The following is a 10,661-nucleotide window of genomic DNA, read 5'->3' on the forward strand; positions in this document are numbered from 1 at the left end:
CAATATTTTTCCTCCACTTGAGCCACCAAGCGAATGATCTATCACCATATTCAGTTAATCCTTACTGATTTATACAATAACTATTTCAGTCCGCAAAAAATCATTTCCATACAGTTCTTTCTGCTGTCGACACAACGCAAGTGTGTCACTTTACACTCACCGAAACTTATGATATACCAGGATTCTAATAAAAATACAAAAAAAAACGAAAAGTACTCACCGTGCAGTAATTTCTCGGCAAAAGTTTTATCAGAACGGCGTTTGATTCCAAACAAGTGTTTTTGAAAACATTGAATTCCGTGAGTTTCTTCAAACACAGTGGACACATGGCAGTGGGCAGGCCATCTCCCACAGCAACCTAAGATAGCAAAAAAACAAGTATTCGTCAACATTATTCGAAATTATCTGGGCAAACGCGAGATGAAGTTACACCGTTGTAAAAAATTGATAAGAAATAATATGCCACTTACTTGTAGACCGACTAAATCATGCAGGGCATCCTTAACAGTTGTTTTGCATTCTACTTTCGAAGTGAATAAGTTGTAATAATAACCATGATTCCTCCTACAAAGTCTACAAAGGTCATTCCCCGAATTCCTTCCCGACGAATCCGTGAAAATTCCAGTGGTACGACTCATTTTTTTCACTTCAAAATCTCATGCAATCTTTAAATCAGACATAAATCATCCACACAGCACTGACAAATAATCTTTGTTCAAGATTTATTTTATAAATGGCATTAATATGAGGTTCTCATATGAAATCGTGCATTTTAAGAGGCCCATCATCACGCAAACACACTAGCAAATCGCTCGTTGCTTTCCGCCAACAATATGGATATTATACACGAATACGAATTTAGAGCGAGGGCCTCACCGTAAAAAATTATCCAATAATTTTCTCAACTTACTTGACAGGAAACAAGGGATCCAGCAGCAACTTAAAACCTATTTAGCAAATAAGAAGGATAACGTTGTAGTTTAGGGTCAACAACAACACATTAATGTAGGTACTTATATAGCTTAACCACTAACTTCTTTACAAACAAAAAACTACTAACCACGACTAGAAGGATTTCCGGAATCAAAATAAATCCAAAAGGAATGTTTAATAACGAGAGTACTACCTCTCAAAGCACATAAAATAGAGAGTTTCTAATTTCCATCATAAACACAATTTCCCGACATGCTCCCGCTCATGAACTAATCGATCGGCCACTCGACTCGACGTTGTCGACTCAATAGTCGAATTCAAAACGCATCGACACATCGATATTAGAATTCGCGCGGCGGACATTTAAGAATAGATGTACTTTGCAGCTCCAAAACAAACTAAAGAAAGCCTGGGTGCTAACATCTGTTATTACCAAATCTGCGCTAAATTCTACATTTACTCGTTTCATAAATTCAAAGGCCTTAGCTGCTTAGCTACCTGACAGCACGACCTAAGTATTTTTTACGGAGACTATGCATTTTAATAACTTATGGTCCCTTTTCACACACGTCGTGTGTAGATATTAAAAGCCGACTATAAAATCGTACTAGTTCTTAAGGTGATTTAAAATCATTATTAATTGCTCGATGAATGCTTAATCGTTCATGGACATTTTCAAGACTACATAAAATTTCGATTGACATGTAATTCACTAAGGAACAAATGATCCTACAAGATACATGCCCTATAATAGCATTTAAATACTTTATAACCTCATACTACGTTTTTACGGCAACAAAATATAAGTTCAAGCCCTGGTAACTAATAAGATTTTCCTTCTTCAGAAAAATTAATACAAATCTTGCAAAACTTGCCCCACAGGATATCAAGAAGACACCACTTCATTAACCAAATATCATAGCATTAACTCCTACTTATATCCAATACTTAGTACTCTTAATGTAGCTACATTTTTACTATGCCCCCTTCAAACAACATCTCCATGATCATTACACCTACACTTGTGAGCGTATTCATGAGAACCGGCAATCATCTCAACAATAATTAATCCTTTAGCCATTGGTGTTAAATTGGGTATAAAACATTCTCTGTTACCCTCAAGTCATCAAAAGAACAATATGTATTTAAAAGCTATCTCACAGACTCTTTTTCATTGAATGTAATCAATTGGTTGGATGAATTCAATAGCTGTAATTCAATGCTTTGTAGAATGCAATTATAAATTGGTTATTTTGTCCATCAGATTTTTAAATTATCATATTTATTTTTTGTATTGCATGAATATTTAAGATTGCATTATGTATACTATTATTATGTCTCCAAAATTTACCTCTGCTTGAAAAATAAAGTTAGACCTAATGAAAGTTACGATGGGGCACAAGATGCCATAATCATATGTTATTGATGCTCACCAGATCAGTACTGATCTAGGGCATTTTGGAGATACTTTAACAGAGCTTACATGATCCATAATGATTTTTGTGTATTTATAATACCATTCCCATCGGATTATCCACAGCGTTAACAATCCATCATGAACCCATGGTAATTGCTGGATATAAACAAGAAAAATTGCTCCTGTAGATTAATGAGATCCACCAGAAAGTTCAACTAATACCATTTTCATTTGTATGCAGCCAAGAAAGAAGCCATGCCTACAAATACTCATGATTCAATTACAAATAATTATCAATGCACGAGAAAGAATCCCAGAAAAAATCCCTTGGTGAGACCTCTAAGCTAAAAAATGTACTGCTTGTACGATTTTCCTTTTACATGATTCAAACGAAGGAACCTTTCCAACCTTAGACACTTTTAATAAGTGATTATCACCCTAGTACACAACTGCATGTATTAGTTTTGCACAGTGTTTTACTTTTGGACAAAACCTTTTTAAAGCACTATAAACAATGGTGGTTACCCTGAGCAACTCTTGTGCATTGTCAAATTATTTTTATTCATCATACTTATGAAGCGTGCAGACGTTCAGCTGGTAGGGAAAGCAAAATAGCCGTGGTAGTTGGCTGAGTTAGATTGTACTCCATAGAAGTTTGTTCACATAGATGATTCTGGTTTCACCACACAGAAGGTGGTGTATATATGAAACCCCTACAACTTACACAGCTGAACAGCAAGCCACAGTCTTGTAGCTTGAGTAATGCACTGGCATTTCTTCACTGAGGTGTTCCCGTAGATAAAATGAACTACTCAATATTGACTCCCTTGAGGCATTAGTTGCTCTTGGCTTTCTAAGTATACTCCTCCACAGATTTCATTTTTTCCTGGAAGAATGGACGTTTTTGTGATGGGTGGATTATGATGGGGTGTATGTCCATGTTTTAGGATAAAAAGAATTGAGCATTGTAAAAGTTCTCCTTGTCAAACGGAAGAAAAAAACAAGAGTCAAATATCATTGATTACAATTCTTGTTGTCCACTTAAAAATGAACAAAAATGGAGTCAAAGAACGGAAATTGTGGCGTTAGGTCGAATGCATTGTCGCTCCAGATAATTCGTCCTGAAAATTTATCCATTCTGTTTATTTGATTTGTTTAATTAATTAAAACGTTTACTATTGGCACCACAACATGTACGATTGGGTAAGACTACTCCTTCGACACATGCCATTGGAAAGCTGAATTATCGTTGCGTAGATTGTGGAACTTTCATAATAGTAGGTGTGACTAGAGATTTTACGAGAAAAACAAATGATCAGATTTGAAAAACATGCTGAGAGAACGAGGATCAGTGATTCAGGGGCAAATTTATATCAATTGAAACTGGTAAAAAAAGGCCTCGATGTAAAAATGGATGCATTTATGATTGAGACTGAACAGATGAGAGAAAATGAAATACAGGTACTACTAAAACATTCACAGAGGAACAGGAGAGGTGAGATAGGCAACTGAGAAAAGAACAAGCACAGAGAGATGGAACACTAGGAGAGATACACTAGACTCTCGTTATTACGAAGTTTTCGGTACCGAAAATACGGAGATTCGTAATAACAAAGTTCGTATGAACGATTCTTTTAGGAATCGTCGAAAAAAACCGTGGGTGATAAATGCGATTAAATTGCGCGGATATACAAATAAAAAAGGAAAATTCGTTTCAGTTTCGGCATGCGGCATGACGTACTCGAGTGTTGATATCCTCCCGAGTACAGTAAGTACGATTTACGAACTAGATGCGTTCCACGACCTTGGTCCTAAGTTGATAAACCCACGGTCCGGCCGCCGAGAGTTGTCTGATGACTGGCAGAATAGTCTAGGCTGGGGCAGCGTTGTCAGGTGAGAAAGTGAAACGCCTATAATGGCTTACGTGAAGAAATGAGACGAAAAGGACGACGAGAGTGAAGGACCCAGTGGAAGAATCACTTGTTTTGGGGATGCGAAGAAAAGGCATGTTTTCTTATGCAGGCTTCCGCGGGTCGATGAGTATGAAGATACGTCTCTTTCGGGTAAAACACCACGTGGGTCCATTGTTCTCGGACGACAGTTTCGCCGGCGTTACAGTCGGCTTCTTCAGGTCAGTGAAGTAATGATGCAGTGAATTGGCCGCCTTATATATCTGTCCGTAGAGGCTAGGTCATCTGTGATTGGCTGTCGCTGCTGTGTCTTTTTCCACGCAAAACTCGTTTCCAGTCATGCGGAAGGGGATAGCCGTCTTCCCTATTGAAATTGACGGCTATCCCCTTCCGCATGCCTGGAAACGAGTTTTGCGTGGAAAAAGACACAGCAGCGACAGCCACTCACAGATGACCTAGCCTCTACGGACAGATATATAAGGCGGCCAATTCACTGCATCATTACTTCACTGACCTGAAGAAGCCGACTGTAACGCCGGCGAAACTGTCGTCCGAGAACAATGGACCCACGCGGTGTTTTACCCGAAAGAGACGTATCTTCAAAGGCATGTTTTAGTGGATCAGGCTTATTTCGCTGGTCTGTATGCATTTGACAACGTTATATGACAAGGCGATAATGTGGAGTGCGTTTGGGGGACAGCGATTGGCTGCAAACCGTGCTGGCGAAGGGTTATCCGCACCCCCTATTGTGCCGTCATCTGTATGGAAGGCATTGAGGAGTACGGTTATCCTGAACAATGCAACACTTCACAACAATCATGCGCTAACTCACGATTGTGACGAATTGAACTAAATAGGCGAGCAACGCAGCCGGAGCCGAAAAAATCGCTCTCCGCGGCAAAAAACAACGGGCGAAACGCTGAACAGTTCCCAACTTCACACCGGAATGAATGATACATTGTTCAGATTATGCCCTGAGTGCGATTTCCTCTACGCCGCACGACGTATCAACGGTCGACTCAAAAGGCGCCAAATTGCAAATTTGAAATTTTTGAATGCTGTCATGCCTGAAACTTCGTAAACAGAATGTGCGTTGGAAGAGAACTGTACATCAAATTGACGAACTGCAATGAGTCTGTCACCATGATCCCCCAGGAATGAAGCTTATTGTATAACGAATGGTGAAGAAATAACCATAAATGACGCTCTCGGTCACAGTACACGAGGACAACTTAAACTTGGCGTGATTATTAAAACTTATCGTAGTGAATATCGATTTAAATGCCATAGCTTATGCGTGGAACTTCGTAATAAAGTTCATTTTGTAACCGCCAGGACCGGGACTGAGGTTCGTAATATCGTTAAAACAAAAATTTCGTTACAACATTTCTTTTCCTATAGCTAGGATAGGCCTTTTCGTTGGGACCAACGATTTTCTTCGTAAAAGCGGGTACTTCGTAATAACGTTGTTCGTAATTTCGTGAGTCTACTGTATAAGAGAGTTTCAAGGATATACAAGATGGCCTGGGAATGTACTAGAAGGCATATAGTGGGAGATCCGACAAACATGGGCGTACCCAGCAAGGAGCAGGAGGTGACAGCTGCCCCCTCCTTTTTTATAACAATTTAGGCACTGTTTTAGTTTGTTAAAATTTTAGTTTCATGCTTAAATTTTACTACTTAAACAACCATGGCTTGCCCCCTCCCTAGTTCATATCCTGGGCACTCTCTTTCATTGGAAAATAGAGTACAATACGCAAAAATGTCATCAGATGAGACAGGTGATCGCTGTCGTAAGCGGTTTATGGTAGATAGCAAAACAAAATGCTAAAACAAATATTTTGAAGTGTAAAAAGAGGATAAATAACTGTTGCGGGTAAAAAGTGTTATGACTATATGTATATTCAATGTATTTATATTAGTTTGTAGTAAAGAGATGGCCAAGAAGGAACAGAAATGGAACTACAGTACACTCTCGATTACCTGGGCTAATGATGGGGGAGAAAATACATGGATAACCCAAAGTTTCACTTTAATGTCTTTTAATGCTCATAATTTACCTAAAACAGACAATGTGTTGTTACTATTTATGCCGTGGTTTTTATTTTAGAGTGCTTCCCGGACTCATTGACGGCTTTCTTCGCCAGTTTACGATCTTTTAGCGACGATAACATGATTGTACTCGCATTGTAAGGCCTGGTTTAGAAAACCACACATCCGTGGCTGTGATGTCACGGATACATTAAAGTGGTTTGCACGAATACTTCAAAACGACTGCTCGACGTCGGAAACTACACAGTCAGGCACCAAGCTATGTAGTCACGTCTCGCACAAGTTGCCCGGGTTGCAAGTCAGTGATCACAGAGCATGGTCGCGCACTGCGAGGCTTCGAAAACAGGATCACGGTTCTTCCGTGAACGCAGCTAACGTGCAATCGCTTGTTTTACGAAGGGTATTCTAACGGAAATAATAAGCACGATGTATCCTAGCATAAATGATGTAATTCCGATGAATTTGCGTACGGTTTCATTTTTTTTAAGCGCGGAAAATGTTGAGCGAGAGTGAATATCATGCACGGATAATCCACTGCACGGATAATCCACGACACTGATACGGTGCAGCCGGATAATCGGGAGTCTGCTGAAGTTGAAAACATACAATAATTTTTGCATTGGAGCAGTATGAATGTGTAACTTGACATATTCACAGTGCTGGTTAACCCTTTCACTGCTGTTCAATCTCCAAAAACGTTCTCCTCACATGTGGCAAAAAGGTTAAAATGCATTTCGTAGATCCTTGGAGAAGGTACTACCAGGATGGATTCCCCGAGCTCACCCTCGCTGGTCCCTCTCTTCGACCCTCCAAGCGAGGGGCCTCCCTCCCCAAACGGGACCGCTGTGACTGCATTTTGAAAATCTTTATCAATCAATCCGATCATCAAAAAATGATCATTTTCATCGCACTCCTGCCAATCAAGCAGTCAAATACGCCTTTGAACCGTGTTACTACGATGTAAAGTAACGATTCTGTTAACTGTGATAAGAACGTGGCTGCGGACCACAAGAAAATGGCCATTTAAGCAGAAGTGCGATGAAAACAATTATTTTTTGATGAACGCAGTGATTGATAAAGATTTTCAAATTGCATTCAGAGCGGTCACTTTTCGGGAGGGAGGCCCCCCGCTCGGAGGGTCGACGAGAGAAGCCAGCGAAGGTGAGCTGGTCGAGGAAAGGGTCCCGGTTTAGCGACCCTTCGGAGCGCTTCGGCGAAAGTGCTGACCGCATGGCAGGGACGAAGAAAAACTGCGTTCAAAGCAGCCTGCCGTGCGAATACACCAGGTACGTTCACATCAGTGAAAGGGTTAAAAAATGAACAGGAAGGAGAATTGATGTGATGAATAATAACATGAGAATATGGGGGTTTCTTATTATTTTTATTGCCTACATCGAAAGATTATTACTCTTGAAGTGCGCATTTCACGCTTTTAGATTTTTAAATGACGATACATATTTTTCGCAATTAAATCAAAAGTGAAAATTTTTAAGCTTGCGAAAACGCGACGGCTAAGTGTGACTGATGGGAAAAGCCCAGGTGACGTCAATTTGGTTCCCGCTGTCGGCAAGTGAGGTGACCTTAGGGTGAGAATATGTGCGCCGCTGAGATGCAGGCTGCTAGCAGGTAGCAGAGTACCCTGGTAGCAGGTAGCGCTTGGCTTAAATAAGGATTATTATGTTTCATCAAACGAAGGGAACTTTCTCACCATAGGAAATTTCGTTAGGTGATTATTAACCCCTTGGTTGGGGGCAGAAATTTCCTTATCTTTCACCTGGTGGGGAACAAATCCACCGATTTTCGGAGATGCTGTTTTCGAAAAAAAAAATTTATAGTAATGCTATTGCACAAAAATGGCAATATACCGAAAATATATTGGTATAGAACCTCTGAGAAAGCAAAAAACATGCAATGATGCATAAAGAATGAATATTCACGCCTTCTCCACATTACATTGCGACGCGACGGCACGCGCAATATAGTCTATAGAGCGACTATAGTCGCGCTCCCCACATGGGGAGCGGAGTCCGCTTGCGACTATAGTCGCTCTCCCTAGTTAAGGGGTTAAGATATGTTTCCCTGAGTTCTGTGCCTCATGCATGCATTGGTAATCTCAGACGATGTTACACTTGTATCTATTCGTATAGCAACTAGATATGTTTCCCTGAGTTCTGTGCCTCATGCATGCATTGGTAATCTCAGACGATGTTAAACTTGTATCTATTCGTATAGCAACTAAATCCCTGTGCCGTCAACTGGAGTGGCATCGTATGGACACCATTCTGGCCTTTTTTAAATGAGGATAAAATTGACCATAGCCATTCGTCAAAACTGGGATTTCTAAAACCAAATATTTTGTATATAATGAATATAAAAATGGTGGGTAACGAATCGCAATCAATGCCATTCGTTTTCTTTTATGAAGGAAACTATCCTATTCATGTATTCCACCGAAAATGGCATAAGGTTACACTCGAAGGTGTTGGGGCTTCGATTGTAGAAAATAAGAAAGACTATGGTTACACAATAGGGTATTTTCCTTTATCAAAGAAAACGAAAGGAATTGATTGTGATTCGTTGCCCACCATTATTGTATTAATAATATACAAATTATTTGGTTTTAGAAATCCCAGTTCAGACGATGGCAATAACCGCATTTAAAAAAGGCCAGATTGGCGCCCATGCGATGCCACTCCGTGACATCACAGGGCCCTTGTTTCCATACGAGTAAATAGGAGTTTTACATCGTCTGAGATTACGAATGCATGCATGAGGCACAGAGCTCAGGGAACTATGTCTCAATAACCATCTATTAAAACTGCCTACGGTCGGAAAGTTTCCTTCGTTTGATAGGGTATTAATAATCCTTATTTAAGCCGAGCGCTACCTGCTAGCAGCCTGCATCTCAGCAGTGCACATATTCTCACCACAAGGTCACCTCACACGGCAACCAGAATGACGTAACGCGGAGTTTTCCCAGCATTGATACTTCGCCGTCGCGTTTTCGCGCACTTGAAATTTTTCACCCTTCATTTAATCGCAAAAATAGATATTGTCATTTAAAAATCTAAAAAAATGTGTGAAATACGTACTCCAGGAGCCTTCCCATTTAGGCAATAAAAAATAAAAGAAAACCACCATATTGTTAGGTTGCATTATTAAAGTTTCGATGTCTTTTTCAAGGAAATGGTTAGGCACATAAACAGTTTCTCTAAAATACAGAAATTTACAACTAATGCAACATTTTTCCGGGAAAATGTGAGAAAAAACATAGGAATTATATAATAATGGATAACAATTTTTATTTTTAAAGCCAAAATAAGGAAAAAGAGTATCATACAATTGAAATAGTGGCGTTTGGTCGAACGTGTTATCCTTCCTAGTTTTTCGTCCTGGTTACCAATCGATCGTTTTTTTTTATTTGTATTAATTCGATAAGTATAAAGAAGGTGAACATTTCATTATGAAATAATAATGGGCGAATAAAAACTTTATCTCAATAGTTGACTTACTAGCATCATTTACTTCAGCCATTGGTATTTGGGATTTTAAGGTCCTATGCCAACGATGACATAAAAATTGTAGTGAATATGCCAAAAGATGAGCTATGGTTCCAATCTTAACCCACTATAACCCAATGTTGCTTCACATTGGGATACAAATATAGAATTAAAACTTCAAAAATCACGTTAAAAACATACATTTTCAGCTCAGTTCAGGAAAGATTTAAACTACCCTTAATTTTGTATTGTTAACTTTAAGGGTGAAACATATAGCTGCCACAATAATTATAAATGATTAGAAAATTTTGTAATTGAAAAGTCTAAAATTTAATTATTCCCTGAAGAAGCTCTGGGTTAAAAAGGGTGAAATTGGATATCCTAAAATTCTTTTTTTTTTCATGTACCAACATGCATTTTTGCATGACCTATTTACGGAGACTCCTTTTGCATGTACCTGTGTTAGAGAGCTGTGGCTTTTACTTCAGCTTTTGTGTGATGGTCAGGAAGAGAATGGAACTGGAAAGTCTTTCTGGGAACAGGTGAATTCTTTCCTTGACAGAGCAGACAGAGACAGAGGTTATTAAAAGACTTTTCTAAAGTCCATTCCTAAAAATCTGTAAAAACCCTATGCAGCAGCCATACCATCATGACTTATGGAAACTGGGCCTTTTAATAATTTTCAATTGAGTGTTTATAGATGCCATATTATATTGAAAGTATTATACTCTAGAAAATATCATCTCTGGATATAGTCCAAGCCATACACAAGCAAAAATCTGCAGTAACAAATTTTTAAATACCACAGGGACCAATGAGATATAGATACCATGGAATTGTTGGTAATTC

This window comes from Ischnura elegans (genome assembly GCF_921293095.1).
Source record: "Ischnura elegans chromosome 13 unlocalized genomic scaffold, ioIscEleg1.1 SUPER_13_unloc_3, whole genome shotgun sequence".
NCBI lineage: Eukaryota > Metazoa > Arthropoda > Insecta > Odonata > Coenagrionidae > Ischnura > Ischnura elegans.